The sequence below is a fragment of the Hippocampus bargibanti genome, linkage group LG01, assembly GCF_051943395.1.
Source record: "Hippocampus bargibanti isolate YZ-2025 linkage group LG01, ASM5194339v1, whole genome shotgun sequence".
NCBI lineage: Eukaryota > Metazoa > Chordata > Actinopteri > Syngnathiformes > Syngnathidae > Hippocampus > Hippocampus bargibanti.
Genome location: NC_142734.1, coordinates 33,820,579 through 33,836,374, shown reverse-complemented (window position 1 = coordinate 33,836,374; position 15,796 = coordinate 33,820,579). Strand labels below are relative to the sequence as shown.

General features: G+C 46.6%; 1 protein-coding gene across 2 annotated transcripts in view; it reads right to left on the bottom strand.

Moving 5' to 3' along the window:
* LOC148904001 (uncharacterized) overlaps positions 1–15,796 on the bottom strand; it is a 32,122-nt gene that overhangs the window by 1,273 nt on the left and 15,053 nt on the right. The window lies entirely within an intron of this gene.

Sequence of the window (15,796 nt, the reverse complement as noted above, 5' to 3'; positions counted from 1 at the left end):
GTGTGCCACACACTGGGGTCAGGGGGGAATAAAAATGAGTGACCATGCATCTGGATATGTGGGAGGAACAGTAAAAACTGATGGGTTTTCAAAATTTGATTAATAATTTTGGTCGATTGCCCCTATTTTATTCCTCAAGTGATTTTATTAGTCTTTAGGCATGGGAAAAAAAATCATTCTCCTTGAGTTTTGAAAGATGCTTATAAATGAAATGCATTATTATTATTATTATTATTATTATTATTATTATTATTATCTAATCAAACCTAATCTAATCTAGTGTAATCGAAGGGTCCATTGTAATGGATGATACACAACGGTGACATTAGGATTCATTAATATAAACGAAAACAACAATGGAAGAGATGTCCACTCAATTAACTGCTTTCTCTAAAGTGTTTGATTAAAGCTAAAAAAATATTTCCAGTGTGGGCAAAAAAAAAAAAAAAAACATAAAATATGTCACTGGTCAAATATTTAAATATTTGTGGACATAAGTGGAAACAGTGCTGCCATATTGATGTGCGTGTTTGCGGACTTGCAGGACTTTTACATTGAACACTTAAAGGACAACCGACACCCCTTTTTTGTTTCCTAACTGACATCAGAAAAACGTTTTATAGCATCTAAAATACCTGTTTTATAGCATCTAAAATACACAAAAAACACGCAGGATGATATTTTAAGTCAAATGCAAAACACCAATAAAGTCAAATGCAAAACACCAATAAAAATGACTTAAAGTGTCCAAAAACTACGTCAAATTGAACCCGGAAGTGGCCAGTTTCAGAAGGTCCCGCCCCCTTGTTCGTGACGTCACGCCTTGCTCGAGAATCAAAACAATGGCTTCAGATTCGTAGAAGATGCTTTCTTGTTACTCATCCAGTTATGAATATGATTCAAATAGTTCTGAAGAGGAAAGCATACATGTTTGCAATCGATTAAAGAATTTATTTGTGCCATTTTGAGGCATCTGGACAGAAATGTAGCACCCAGAAAATGGCGCCAAAGCTCCGTTGGAAATGGGCTGATTTGTCTGCTGGGAATTTGTGTCAGCGAATATCAAATAGTTGTCTTGGTGCAACACACAACAAGAAGTCATTTGAAGCGATTTCACGAATTATGGACACAACTTGTCCGGAGGCGTTTTTAAAATGTAATATTTGTATTGCCAAACGTGAACGACGACATTGCGACATGACAGGATAATACAGAGCTTGATATGATACATTAATAAAAGTAATAATCTCTGCTTAAACAGCCAGCTGCAAAATTGGAGCCGAAGTGCAGCCCCTTCAGAAATCATGCTTGATTTTTGGTCATTTCACCCTTCAGTACTGACGACTGAACCGATGTTGATTTAGGGCAAGAATATATCAGCATTCTGATGCTAATGGGAGATTTAACCACCTACTTAAGCACACAGGCTTAACTTTCTATACATATCCACTCAACCATATCAAACAGTGTGCATGTGTGGATATGAAAGAGGGAGAGAGTGAGACAAAGAAGGAAAAGAAGGAAGGTTAGGAACAAGGAACTTTTCTTTAACCTAATCTGAGAGGGAGTTTCAAAATAATACCCATGAGTCTGCTGTTTCTTTGTTATTTGCTACCAAACTAGAATTATTAATGTTTGGATAAGAACTAACGCGCAATCTTTATACATGCCTGGTTTTTATCAATAAGATTTGAGAAATATTTTATTAGATATCTAGAAATGACGAAAAAGATGACGTAAAATGTCGCTAACAAGAAGGCGATGAAAGCGACTATTTCTTTGGTGAACGTTACGCATGAGGAATCACAGTCAATCCGTAGAATACGTTTTGCATTGTTTGCATTATTTGATTTTATTTTACTGTATTTTATTTTATTTTACTTTAATTGTTTTATTATTGTATTGTATTTTATTGTGTTTTAATTTAGTTTAATGTGTTTTATCTTATTGTATTGTATTTTAAACTGTATAGTATTGTATTGTATTTTATTGTATTGTATTGTATTGCAATTGTATTGTATTTTATTGTATTGTATTTTAATGAATTTTCATTTGTTTTAATTTATTTTAATTCATTTAAATTATTTTATATTACAGTAAAGTCTCGTTATATCGATATCGGATATATCGATAGTCCCGGTTATATCGATGCTATTTCTATGCACGCACGGAGAAAATTACATGCAAACAGGGTTGGATATATCGATAGTCCCGGTTATATCGATATTTTTTCGGACTCCCTTGAATATCGATATAACGAGACTTTACTGTATATTATTGTATTGTATTGTATTTTTTTTTTTTCCGTAGAATGATTCATGATTATTTTCTTACATACCTAGAAATGAAGAAAAAGATGAAGTAAACTGCGGCTAACAATGAAGCGATGAACACGACTATTGCCTTGGGGAACATTACGCATGAGCAATATTGAGAATATGTATTGTATTGTATTGTATTGTATATTAATGTATTTTAATTTACTTACATGTATTTTATATTATTGTATTGTATTTTTTTATTTGATTAAATTATATTTTATTGCATTTTATTGTTGTCACGTTCCGGCGGCGACAGTGGCAGCTGGCGAGCAGGAACGTGTGGTATAGGCGGTGGATCGTAGAGCAGGACAGAGGCGTGGGTACCGGCAAAGGATTTATTAACATAAAGCGCGGGTCCGAAAATACGCGGACCCGGTAAAAACTCGTGAAACAAACTCAAAATGACAACTGACAATGTTAGTGGGTGAGTGGCGGCAATCCACCCAACCACACTAACCAAGGAAATAAAGTGGCACACGGGGGTGCAAAACAACCTACGACGCGGTGCAAACAACAAACGCGTTCGTGGCTAAAATCATTCCTCGGGCGAAGCAAATAATGTACTGGTAACAAGTTCCACGTACTAGCTTGGCATAAGGCGAAGTATCTTCCGACGCTGGGTGGATGCCAGCGTCGGGTTTAAATGTCCACAGTTAATGAGGAGGGAATTGACAGCAGCTGGCGAGCGGCGGGAACGGAGGCCCCGCCCCGCTGTCAACTGGCTCATGACAGTACCCCCCCCTCAACGGACGCCTCCTGGCGGCCCACCTGGTTTCGACGGGTGAGCCTCGTGGAAGTCTCTCAGGAGCGACGGGTCCAGAATCCAGGTTCGCGGAACCCATTGACGGTCCTCCGGTCCGTAACCCTCCCAGTCGACCAGGTACTGGATGCCCTTTCCCCTGCGGCGTGAATCCAGGATCTCCCGCACTGCGTATGCCGGTCCTCCATCCACCATCCGCGGGGGGGGGGTTGGGCAAGAGGGAGGGCCAAGGGGCTGGACTCCACCGGTTTGATGAGAGATACATGGAAAACCGGGTGGATCTTCATGGAGGCAGGCAGCCGAAGTCGGACCGCGACCGGGTTAATGATGGCCTCCACAGTGAAGGGGCCCGCGAAACGCGGACCCAATTTGGGGGTTGTCCCGGCCAGCCGTAGGTCCCTTGTGGACAACCAGACCTTCTGGCCCACCTGGTAGGCTGGCGCGGAACGGCGACGGCGATCCGCGACCCTTTGGTTCCGGACTGCCGTGCGTGATAGGGCTGCCCTGGTCTCCCTCCATACCCGATGGGCCCGCCGAAGATGGTGTTGTATCGACGGGACCTCCACCTCCCCTTCCTGTGTGGGAAAGAGCGGCGGCTGGTAGCCATAAGCCGACATAAACGGTGACCGACCTGTGGCTGAGGAGACCAGGGTGTTGTGGGCATATTCCACCCACGGGAGATGGATGGACCAGGCCGAGGGACGATGAAGGCATACGCAGCGCAGGGCCGCCTCCAGGTCCTGGTTCTTCCGCTCGGTCTGGCCGTTGGACTGTGGATGGTAACCGGAGGACAGGCTGGCCGACGCCCCCATGGACCTGCAGAAACGCTTCCAGACCCGGGATACGAACTGGGGCCCTCGGTCCGACACGATGTCAGTCGGGATCCCGTGGAGACGGACGACGTGTTTGACCAATAGTGTCGCCGTCTCAATGGCGGACGGTAACTTGGTCAACGGCACGAAGTGTGCCGACTTAGAAAACCGGTCCACTATTGTGAGAATGACCGTCTTACCACGGGATGGGGGGAGGCCGGTGATAAAATCCACTGATATGTGGGACCAAGGGCGCGGGGGAACAGGTAGGGGGCGGAGCAGTCCTGCCGGAGGCTGATGGGAGACCTTGCCACAGGCGCACTCCGGGCAGGCCTTAACAAAGTCCGCCACGTCGTCGCGGAGCCGCGGCCACCAGAATCGCTGGGAGACGAGGTGCTCGGTGCGGCTCACCCCTGGGTGACACGCCACCTTGGATGCGTGCCCCCACTGGAGCACCTCCGAGCGCAGCGACTGGGGAACGAACAGTCTGCCTGTGGGACACTTATCGGGAGTCGGGGTACCTTTTAATGATTCCATGACCCTCCGTTCGACCTCCCACTGGAGCGCCCCCATGATCTGGCGGCCGGGCAGGATGGGTTCCGCAAGGTCTTCCTTGTCTGCTGGCTCGTGGATCCGCGAGAGGGCGTCGGGCTTGGTGTTCTTTGTTCCTGGACAGTAGGTTAGGGTGAAGGAGAAGCGTGTTAAGAAGAGCGCCCACCGTGCCTGGCGTGCGTTCAGCCTCTTGGCGGCCCGAATGACCGCCAAGTTCTTATGGTCCGTAAGCACGGTGAACGGCTCCTTCGCCCCTTCGAGCCAGTGCCTCCACTCCTGAAGAGCCAATACGACGGCGAGCAGCTCCCTGTTGCCCACGTCGTAGTTGGCTTCGGCGGAGCTGAGGCGGCGGGAGAAGAAGGCGCAGGGGTGGAGCTGCTGGTCGACTGAGGAGCGTTGGGAGAGTACTGCCCCAACGCCTGAGTCCGAGGCGTCTACCTCCACAATGAACGCGCCGTTGGGGTCTGGATGGCGGAGAACTGGGGGGTGAGAGAAAGCCTCTCTCAGCAGCCGGAACGCGGCGTCCGCTTCTCTCGTCCACCTGAACGGGGTCTTAGTGGAGGTGAGTGGGGTGAGGGGGAGGGCTTTCCGGCTGTAGTCCCGGATGAAGCGGCGGTAGAAGTTGGCGAACCCCAGGAAGCGTTGTAACTGCTTGCGAGAGGTGGGTGTGGGCCATTCTACTACCGCTTCGGTCTTGGCTGGGTCAGCCCGGATCTGCCCCCGCTCCACGATGAAGCCCAGGAAGGATAAGGAGGAGGTGTGGAATTCACACTTCTCGGCTTTGACATATAGTCGATTCTGCAGCAGCCGCTGCAGAACTAGCCGGACGTGCTGGCGATGTGCCTCAAGGGACTCTGAAAAAATTAAAATGTCGTCCAAATACACAAAACAGAAAATATTCAGAAAATCCCTCAAGACATCATTAATAAGGTTCTGGAACACAGCGGGTGCATTGGTGAGACCAAACGGCATCACCAAGTACTCGAAGTGTCCCAGAGGTGTCTTAAATGCGGTCTTCCACTCATCCCCCTCTTTGACCCGAACAAGATGATAAGCGCTCCGGAGGTCCAGTCTAGTGAAGATGGTCGCGGCCTGGAGGGACGCGAAGGCGGAGTCAATCAGTGGGAGCGGGTATTTGTTCTTTATAGTTATTTCGTTGAGTCCCCGATAGTCCACGCACGGACGCAACGATTTATCCTTTTTAGTGATAAAAAAGAACCCCGCTCCCAGAGGTGACCGTGATGGCCGAATGAGCCCGGCCGCGAGCGAAGAGTCAATGTAGTCCCGGAGAGCCTGTTGTTCGGGTTGGGAAACGTTGTACAGACGAGAACTGGGAAACGGAGCGTTGGGCTGAATGTCAATGGCGCAATCATAGGGACGGTGCGGTGGTAACGACAGGGCGCGGTCCTTGCTGAACGCCTGTCGTAAGTCGTGGTAACAGGGCGGCACCCCCTCTAGGCTAATCTCCTCCCTAGGGTAGCTGTGAGATGGTGCCGGCCCACCCGCGGCCGACCGGAGGCAGTGAGCGTAGCAGAGGGGGCTCCACCCCTGAATGGTAGGTCCGTCCCACGAAATGGCCGGATTGTGGGTCCCCAGCCAAGGTAACCCGAGCACGATGGGAACCGAGCGTGAACGCATCACGAAAAACCGCCGGTTTTCCACGTGATTGCCCGAGAGTACGAGTCGAAGCGGCACGGTTTCTTGCGTAACCTCGGCGAGTAACCGACCGTCGAGATCGAGTATGCTCCGACTCGCCCCCAGCTGAACAACCCGACACCCCAACGCCGACACGACGCGCGGGTCTATAAAACAGCCGTCGGCCCCCGAGTCCACTAAGGCCCGAACGGACATTGTCCTGGTGGGACCGTGTATAACGGCATCCAGCTCCAGTCTCCGCGACGTGAACCCCCCCGCGGACCTTAAGGGAACCCGTTGCTTGTGTGGACGGGGCAACTTACAGTCACTGGGGGTCTTTCCGGGAAGCCCCCAACTGGGACAGTCCGGGGCTCGATGACCCAACTTGCCGCAGAGCTGGCATGCCGGGCCGGTGTTGCGTCGCTCCGGCGCCCGCTCAACGGCCCTTTCGACCCCCATCTCCATCGGCTCCACGGCCGCGTGCCCCCCACGCGGAAAGGTCCGGGCACCCCCTCGGGTCCCTGCTGGCGGCTCAAGATTAGCCTGGGCAGCCCGCTCCCGGGCCCTGTCTCGCATCCGGTTGTCCAGCTGCAGCGTGAGGGAGATCAGCTCGCGAAGGCTGGAGCACTCGTCGCGGGTAGCCAGCTCGTCTTTCAACGCCGCGCTGAGCCCGCGCCGAAACATCCCTCGCAGCGCACGGTCGTCGTACCCGCTGGCGGCAGCCAGGACGCGGAAGGCGACGGAATACTCCGCCGCCGATCGGCTACCCTGCTGGCAGATCCACAGCTGGGACTCCGCTGCCTGCCCACTCACCGGGAGATGGAAAACCTGCCGTAACTCGGCGACGAAGTCCGGGAAGGAGGCTCGGAGCTCCGGCCGAGATTCCCAGACGGCCAACGCCCAAGCGGCTGCGGGTCCGGCAAGCAGGCTGGTGACGTAAGCCACTTTGGCCGCGTCCGTGGTGTATACGGAGGGTTGCTGGTCGAAAACTATGGAGCACTGCAGCAGGAATTGCGCGCAGCGCCCGGGCTCCCCTCCGTAACGGGTGGGATGTGGAATGTTGGGTTCGCGGCTCAAAGTTTGGGGAGGGACGGCCCCCGCGACGAAGGCGCCGCTGGCCTCAAGTCTATCTACCCGTTGGGCTAACCGGGTGATGTCGCGGCGGATCTCCGCGATGGCGGGCACCACTTGGCTGAGCTGCTCCGCCTGCTGAGCGAGGACGGAGAAGATTCGGTTACTGTCCGCAGGATCCATGTTGGTCGGAAGATTCTGTCACGTTCCGGCGGCGACAGTGGCAGCTGGCGAGCAGGAACGTGTGGTATAGGCGGTGGATCGTAGAGCAGGACAGAGGCGTGGGTACCGGCAAAGGATTTATTAACATAAAGCGCGGGTCCGAAAATACGCGGACCCGGTAAAAACTCGTGAAACAAACTCAAAATGACAACTGACAATGTTAGTGGGTGAGTGGCGGCAATCCACCCAACCACACTAACCAAGGAAATAAAGTGGCACACGGGGGTGCAAAACAACCTACGACGCGGTGCAAACAACAAACGCGTTCGTGGCTAAAATCATTCCTCGGGCGAAGCAAATAATGTACTGGTAACAAGTTCCACGTACTAGCTTGGCATAAGGCGAAGTATCTTCCGACGCTGGGTGGATGCCAGCGTCGGGTTTAAATGTCCACAGTTAATGAGGAGGGAATTGACAGCAGCTGGCGAGCGGCGGGAACGGAGGCCCCGCCCCGCTGTCAACTGGCTCATGACAATTGTATTGCGTTTTATTTTATTGGACATTATTGTATTTTAATTAATTGTAAATCATTTTTATTAATTTATTGTATTCTTAATTTTATTTTATTGTACAGAATTTGTTTTCATTTTTTTATTTTATTTTATTTTATTTTCCATTTAAGGTGCTTGCGAGATGTGGGAGGTATCTGTCTGGGGTGGATTTGTCAGTCAGCCATTGAGCAATAAAACCCTAAAGGTGGGTTGCTGCTTGGCCTGACATGGCGCAATACAATGCTGGTCCATGGGCAGGTGGTCATTAAGGGGGCCGTGACCTTCACCCACCACCCACTGAATAGCTCACGGTCACGAGGATGGTCAAAGAAAAAGTGGAATAAGGAAGACCCCAAAAAATAGAGGGGGAGGGGGGGTAGCAGCTAAAACTGGCCTCCACCAAGTCTTTCGGGTGCGGGCATTGGCGAAGCTCTTTGAGTCACGTCTGCGGGCCGCGCTTCAGAGCGGATGTGTTAACAGTTTCAGGCTCAATGGAGGGAGAAATCCTCACAAAGGGAGGTGTACAAATATTGTGGGAAATCCGTCCCCTCTTTAATATTTCATGAAGGCCCACAATCTATTCATGGGACTCCATTCCTTTGGAGGGGCTCGTATTCAGGCTCACTCCGCAGCCTCAATGGGCAGCCCTTAATTGAGTGCCCGCTCATTCTTGGTCTCCCTGGTAGATTGCTCCCCCCACCCCCTTGAATGCCCTCACCTCTTCATCCTCCTCTTCTTCTCCCAGAGAGTGGCCCAAAGGAAAAAAAGGGGGGCATGCCTTGCTGGTGGTGCTTGTGGGATAGTGATGAAGGAGACCGGGGGCTGATGAAATATGATAATAGGGGCAATAGGGGATGCTAGTGCGTACAGCGCTTGGGGCAGGGGGCTAATCCTCAGGGCGAGGCTGCATTTCCCCCCCAAGATGGCAGGAGCGTGTGGGTTTGTGTACGTCACAGGGATTCAAAGGGGAAGGGGGGTGCAGAGTGAATTTGTTTAAGAGTTGTGCTGGGACATAAAGGCTAAAATAAACCAACCAAGAGCATAGCATTTCTTCTTTCAGCGTTTTATACCTGCATGTGCAGGCATCCGGGTGGCGTCTGTTTACCTTTGTAGATAGGATTAAATTAGGTTAGATTAAACTACATTCCATTATATAAAATAAAATAAAATAAAATAAAATAAAATAAAATAAAATAAAATAAAATAAAATTAGATTACATTAATCTTTATTAGTCTCATCGTGGAGAAAGTCACAATTCACAGCAGCAAAGCTATAATAATAATAATAATAATAATAATAATAATAATAATAATAATAATACATTTCACTTAGGCGCATGTGGCTGCCGCTGCTACATTTCACTTAGGCGCATGTGGCTGCCGCTGCTCAGCTAGCTAACAGATAGCTAATAGATAGATAACCAAAGAAAATTTTATTCTTTGACTGTAAAGAAATTTCTTTTTTTTTTTTTTCATTTTACTTCTACCTGTCAACAGTTCTTGAGCATGAAATGTAACCAATGTGTCATAATCCAGTCCTATGATTAGTACGAATACAAATCCTAAAACCTAGCATTGTGTGACTTCGCTTTCAAGGAACTCAAGGACACTTGAAAATGGCTTCATAACTAAATTGATTGAAAACAAATAATAACAGATAAGAAAACATAAATAGATGGGAACATCAAGGCGTAACTTGCTGCAGGCCTCCAACTGAAGCATCCGCTCTTGATCCCGAGATTAAAAGTCATTCTATGCTTTCTAAGGGCCTGTAAAACCCCGAGAGTCCGACTCAGTCGCAGTGACTCCTCTTTCATGCTCCAAACTGTGTCCAACGAGCTTATGTGCCAGCCCGGGAAAGAACCCGTAGAGAGGAAAATCTTGCGTATCCAACACTCTCAAGTGAATATGCACACACAAACGGTGGATTTCGCCACACCACACCAGCTATCCAGCATGGTGCCCCCCCGGGTCAACTGCGGAAAAGCCATGCTAAATGGATTTTGCAGGGGAAGAGACAAAGCTTTTCATTGGCTACAGTTTGTTGGACTCGAGTGCCTTTGATGGATCCGCTCAGGCGCGCGCTCATTCTCTTACTTTTATATTTGGAAATTACTCTACATATAAACACTAGATAAATATCCTACATATTTTTTTTTACATTTAATTCAGTGGATTATGTCACCACTGATGCAGTTGTTGCTTCCTGTGATTGACTGGCAAGTCATTCAGACTGGTGTGCCATTTACACAAAATGTCATCTGGAACAGACTTAAATTGGATACGTGCCATCTACAAAATGGATCAGTATTAAATTATAAACCTGACGTTGCAGAAAGAAATCAATAAATCCTGTTGCAAGACTTTATTTTGCCTTGGTAAACCATTTCCGACGAATATCTTCTCTGATTTAATCCTTGGCGAACCGCCGGCTCAAGAGGAAGTAATCCAGGAACAGTCTAATCCAAACATCCCCGGATATGGAGCGCTCTCACCATGTTGCTCTGCGTGGCCTTTGTGTTATTCGGGAATTAACGCCACAAGTGTCGTCTGAGCCTCACATTGACTCGTGATTAGGACAAACTATTGGCTGGAGGTTTTCCTGGTATTTGTTTGGTAGACGGTGGCTGCCTGCATTGCTACACATCCTATATAACTTCAATTAAACAGCTTTATTTGTTAACATTGTTTTTTTGATGCTGAATATTTTGATCATATTTCCTCATAAAATGTACAATAGTCAATTGAAGTCTTTTAACCAATCAGGCAGGTTTTAATTGACCCTTTTAGGCACCGCGGTCACGATCACGGACATGTTGTCATGTTATTAGGTTACAGGGTGCACAAAAGGGTCAAATCCAAAATATTTTGAAAAGCGCACAAATGTGGGAATATGATTTGAATTTATTTTAAACTGGCAATACACTTAAATTCCAATTCAGTACAATCAAGATTTTAAATATAATTTCAAGCACTAATATCTTGAAAATATAATTGTATTTATTCAACTGACAAGTATAATCGAGGCAGTGCAAGAATTTGAAATTCCTTGGCCTTAGAGTGCTTAAATCAGCGGTGTCAAACATAGGGCCCGCGGGCCGGAACCGGCCCCCAAGGAGGTTTGGTCAGGCCCGCAGGATAATTTAAAAGAGGAAAAAATGCAAAAACGACGTAAATTGATATTTTAATGACGTGAAATTCAAGGATTGTCCACTAGGGGGCAGAGTGGTGCTGTTTTGATTAACGTATCTTTTTTTTCAACCGTAGTTTCAACACCCTCATTAGCCAAAATGCCATTATCCAAACAGAGAAAAGTAGATAAGGAGTGTAGAATTTTTAATGAAAAATGGACCACGTCATATTTTTACAGATTAAATATTTGTGCTTGGTGTGTTTTCAAAAAGTTTCGGTATTGAAGGAATATTTGGTTATTTATAGCATGTATGGTATAATTGTAATGGTCCGGCGCACTTGACATCTACCGAGGCCATATGTGGCCAACGATGTGAAATGAGTTTGACACCCCTGGCTTAAATTGATCGATGCGATTTTTTTCGTCTTTCTCAATCAAAAATGAACTGTTTATGTTTCTGATGATTTTATGAATTTTCAATAAAAAGGGTACCATCAAAATCAATTTTCATTGTACAACGCTTGCTCGCTAGAGTCTATAAATTAATTCCGCAAAGTGGCGGACACACATGCCTCCATATTATTTATACTTTTACGACAGGCGACGGTGTCGCTTAGATAAACACAGCAGAAGTTCATCTCACCGGGCGCACAAAAAGCCAGAGTGTGCCGCTTCCAATGGTTCTGCTGAACTTTGACCCGCACGGGTCACAGAGTGCATTTGTCCCTCGGTAATTGGACAGAAGGACCCTTTCGCTCTTCATTTAACCTTCTGGGTTCCAGATCTTTTTACCGAGTCTACCATAAAGCCGGCGGTCCTGACCGAGTGTTTCCAGGCCTGTTTTTTCCACCCCCATTGCAGGCTTTTGAAAGGGGGAGAAAAGCTGAAGTGTGCTCGCCCTGTTGGACACAATGGTAGAGTTAGTGACCCCTGACCTGACGGTCCCGGGCTTTTCTTCCCGGATCAGGCGCTGCCTTTCGACACGCTGGGTTATTGCTGCACAGCTTGGCAACGGAGCCGGGGTAAACACTTGTGAAGATTGTACTTCTTTTACTTCACTTGAGGCTCCCCCGCAACTTGTTGTCTCTCAGAGGCACGCCGCTTCGAGATTTGTTTCTTGTTTGGGAGGTCCCCTTTTGAGGACTTCCAGCAGCAGCTTGATCATCCGTCATTCTGACTTCTCTTTGTCACTTCTGCAGCGGGGAGCATAGTTGCTGGCTGAAGTCATCAATGTAATGGACACGCAGATGCTTTGTTGGAGAAGCATTTAGTGTGAATTCAGGACAGAATGTATTTGGAAGAGGTTGTAAATGTCACAAAGTGTTCGATGAGAAGCTCACGGACCTATAATCTCGATTTCTTAGTCTACATTTGGGTCTTTAGTGTCACGATTTGCATAGTGGTGTTGGACCCCCAAAAAAAGCAGGCAGAAGGGAGTAGCCGGGTATATTTGACAAATTGTATTAAATAAAGTCAGGAACAAAATCTCAAACAACAAAGTCGTCGGAACTAAACGGTCCGAAGTAGCAAACAAAACCACGAGTATAACAAACCTGACAGGGTAAAACAATGACTCGACACTGATTGGTCGTGCCGGGAGTCCTTTTAACTGCCACTGATTCAAATGACCAACACTTGTGCAGATTCAGGTGGGGCCTTACAGAGCCACCCGTCGCAAAACTGAAATGTGACGTTCAGTTCACCAAGACCATGAAAATGGGAACAGAGATTCATACCCACCAACATTACGAGTGAGGGAAGATGCTAACCAGATACATCGCATCATAGTTTAATCATTTGATTCGTTTCTTTAGAAAGTATTTGAACATTATTATTTTGGCATGATTCTCAAATTCCATGTGGGTACGTTAAAAATCTATTTCCACAATCCAGCTGTTGTGGAAATATCTGACCCTAAATCCCATCTAATTGGGAGTCCGCAACATCTGAAATGACATCCTTTCTTTCATCTTTCAAGTGCTGCCCTGAATCTTTCCGTAGCATTGCGGGGTCGCCGTGGAAACGGTGCATTCACGTGGTGCGGCCAGATGCCGAGCATGCGGCCGCAGTACGCGGAGAATCTTGTGAGCTGGCCACAAACATATGGGCGGAGAAAGGAGAACTCTACTGGGGACACAAAGCCTCCACGCTACTTAATGGTGCACGACAGGAGTGTACAGTATTGTCCACTGCGCTTGCCTTCTGTAGTGCCATCAGTCATTCAATAGCTGGCCGGCAACCTCCTTGGCTCTCATTCCCAGTGGGTGTTTTAGTGTCCTCTTCTTTCATCCCTTTCTCCAGCCGCCTCCTGCCTTAGTTACTTTTGCTCACTTGTTCACTGTTCCAAATAAGTGATGATCTAAATGTCTAAGAACAATTAAGCCATCTGATTTCTCCACCATTAGCTCATCAAGTGTGCTTTGTTTTAAAACGGGCCCGCCAGAATATAGGAAAAATCCTGGAGGTCACTTTGATGTATGCTCATTCATCCATTTTCTGAAGCATTTATCCTCACAGAGGGCCCAGGGCTTGTGTCATTAATTGGCATTATATTTTGAAAACATACTGACAAATATTTCCAAACTTTCTTAATCAAAAAGGAGGCGTTTCTGGAACTCTGGCCTAGCATGCACGTCCATCTTTGTTTGCCCAAACGAGGGGAAAAGTGATTGATTTGGAGTACAGTGAGACCTCAACTTACAAACACCTTATCTTACAAACTTTTCGTCTTACAAACGTCAAATTTATGAAAATTAAACCTTATAATAAGCACTATTTTCATAATACACACCCACCACGGCTGGCGGAGTGATCTTCGGCGGAAGCACACGACCGAACAGCACCAGAGGTTAAGTTACCTTATGGAAGGTGACTCTCCTTCTACAAGCCATCAGCGACCATCAAAAAGGTCAATAAAACTTTATTTTACAGCACAGTTTATTTCTTTAATTACAGTCCTCATGTAATGCGCCTCTCTTTCCAAACAGCAATTACCTTTGACTTTCGACCTCCAACGCCATTCCATCAAGCCATAAATGACCGTCACAAATGTAAATAAAGTGACTTTATGATACATTGCAGTGTATTTCTTTCATTACAATACAATATCACATTTATTATACATAGAATAAGGTATAAGGTATGTTGTGTGTAGTTTTAAGGCTTATTTAGTTGAAAAGTATATTTTATGGAAACCCAGGAACGGATTATTCCCATTTTAATGGTTTCCTATGGGAATTTTTTTTTTGAGATACACACTTTTCGCCTTACACACTCTGTATGGAACCAATTAAGTTCGTAAATTGAGGTCTCACTGTAGTTAAATAATGAAAGCTCCCCCCTTGTAAGCTCAATGAAATGAGCCCGTGTCCTTTCAGTTCTCAAGAAATATGTCCCTTCTAAATAGACAGGTGACCCAAACAGCTGGAAGAGAGCTTTGCCCAAAAAGCGATGTGTGCACATTTTTCTTAACCCCGCCGCCCCCATTGTTAGCATAATGTCACATCAGTGACCCAGTCTGCTCGCTCCACCATTAAAGTTGTTCATCCTCTTCTCTGCTCATACCTTGTCCGGCTCCCTCCCCGCACGTGAGGGTGCAACATTTGCCTCCACAGAGTGGCAATAAGCCGCTCTCCTTCTTGTGTTTAATCCTGTTTTAATTTGACACTCCTCGCTGGACACACGGGGCCGCTTCCCGCGATGAATAAAACGGAATGTTGTCCAAATTCTGATGCGTTTACTTTATAGGGGGCATTGAACTTCTGAACTAGTCACAGTTTGTCAGTGAATGAGCAATTCTAAGTTGTTTAAGTGCCACTTTTAGTAGTACAATACAGGTACACCATGAAACTACACATGAACGTGAACAACTAATTTGCAAACCTACAGACAACTTAAAGGACAACCGACACCATTTTTTTTGTTTCCTAACTGACATCAGAAAAACGTTTTATAGCGTCTAAAATACCCAAAACACACAGGCTGATATTTTTAGTCAAAAGAAAAACACCAATAAAAATGACTTAAAGTCTTCCAAAACTACTTCAAAATGATCTGAGAAAGTTTCAGTTTCAGAAGGTACCGCCCCTTTGTTCGTGACGTCACACCAAGACGTTTTGCCTTGCTCGAGAATCAAAACAATGGCTTCAGATTCGGAGAAGATGCTTTCTTGTTACTCATCAAGTTATGAATATGATTCAAATAGTTCTGAAGAGGAAAGTATACATGTTTGCGATCGATTAAAGAAGTTATTCCGTGTCATTTTGAGGCATCTGGACTGATGTTTAGCGTCCCGGAAAATGCAGAAGATGGCACCCAAGCTCCGTTGGAAATGGGCTGATTTGTCTGCAGGGAATTTGTGTCAGCGAATATCAAATAGTTGTCTTGGTGCAACACACAACGATTCACCATCGCGTTATTTATGTGTTTTCCTTCTAATTTCACCAACAACACGGATCAACACCATTGAATGTTTATACTTTTTGTTTGTTTTTTGGAATGTGGAAGGACACAAGAGTACCCGGAGAAAACCCACGCCTGAAAATAATCCCTTAAAAAATTACAAATTACAAATTTACAAAGCCTCTAAAGACGCTGACCCAGAGTCCAGCCCTGACCAGTAGAGGTCCTAAGAGGTGGATGAAAGAAATTAAAGACATAGTCACGCACGCACGCACGCACACACACACACACACACACACACACACACACACACACACACACACACACACACACACACACACACACACACACACACACACACACACACACACACACACACACACACACACACACACACG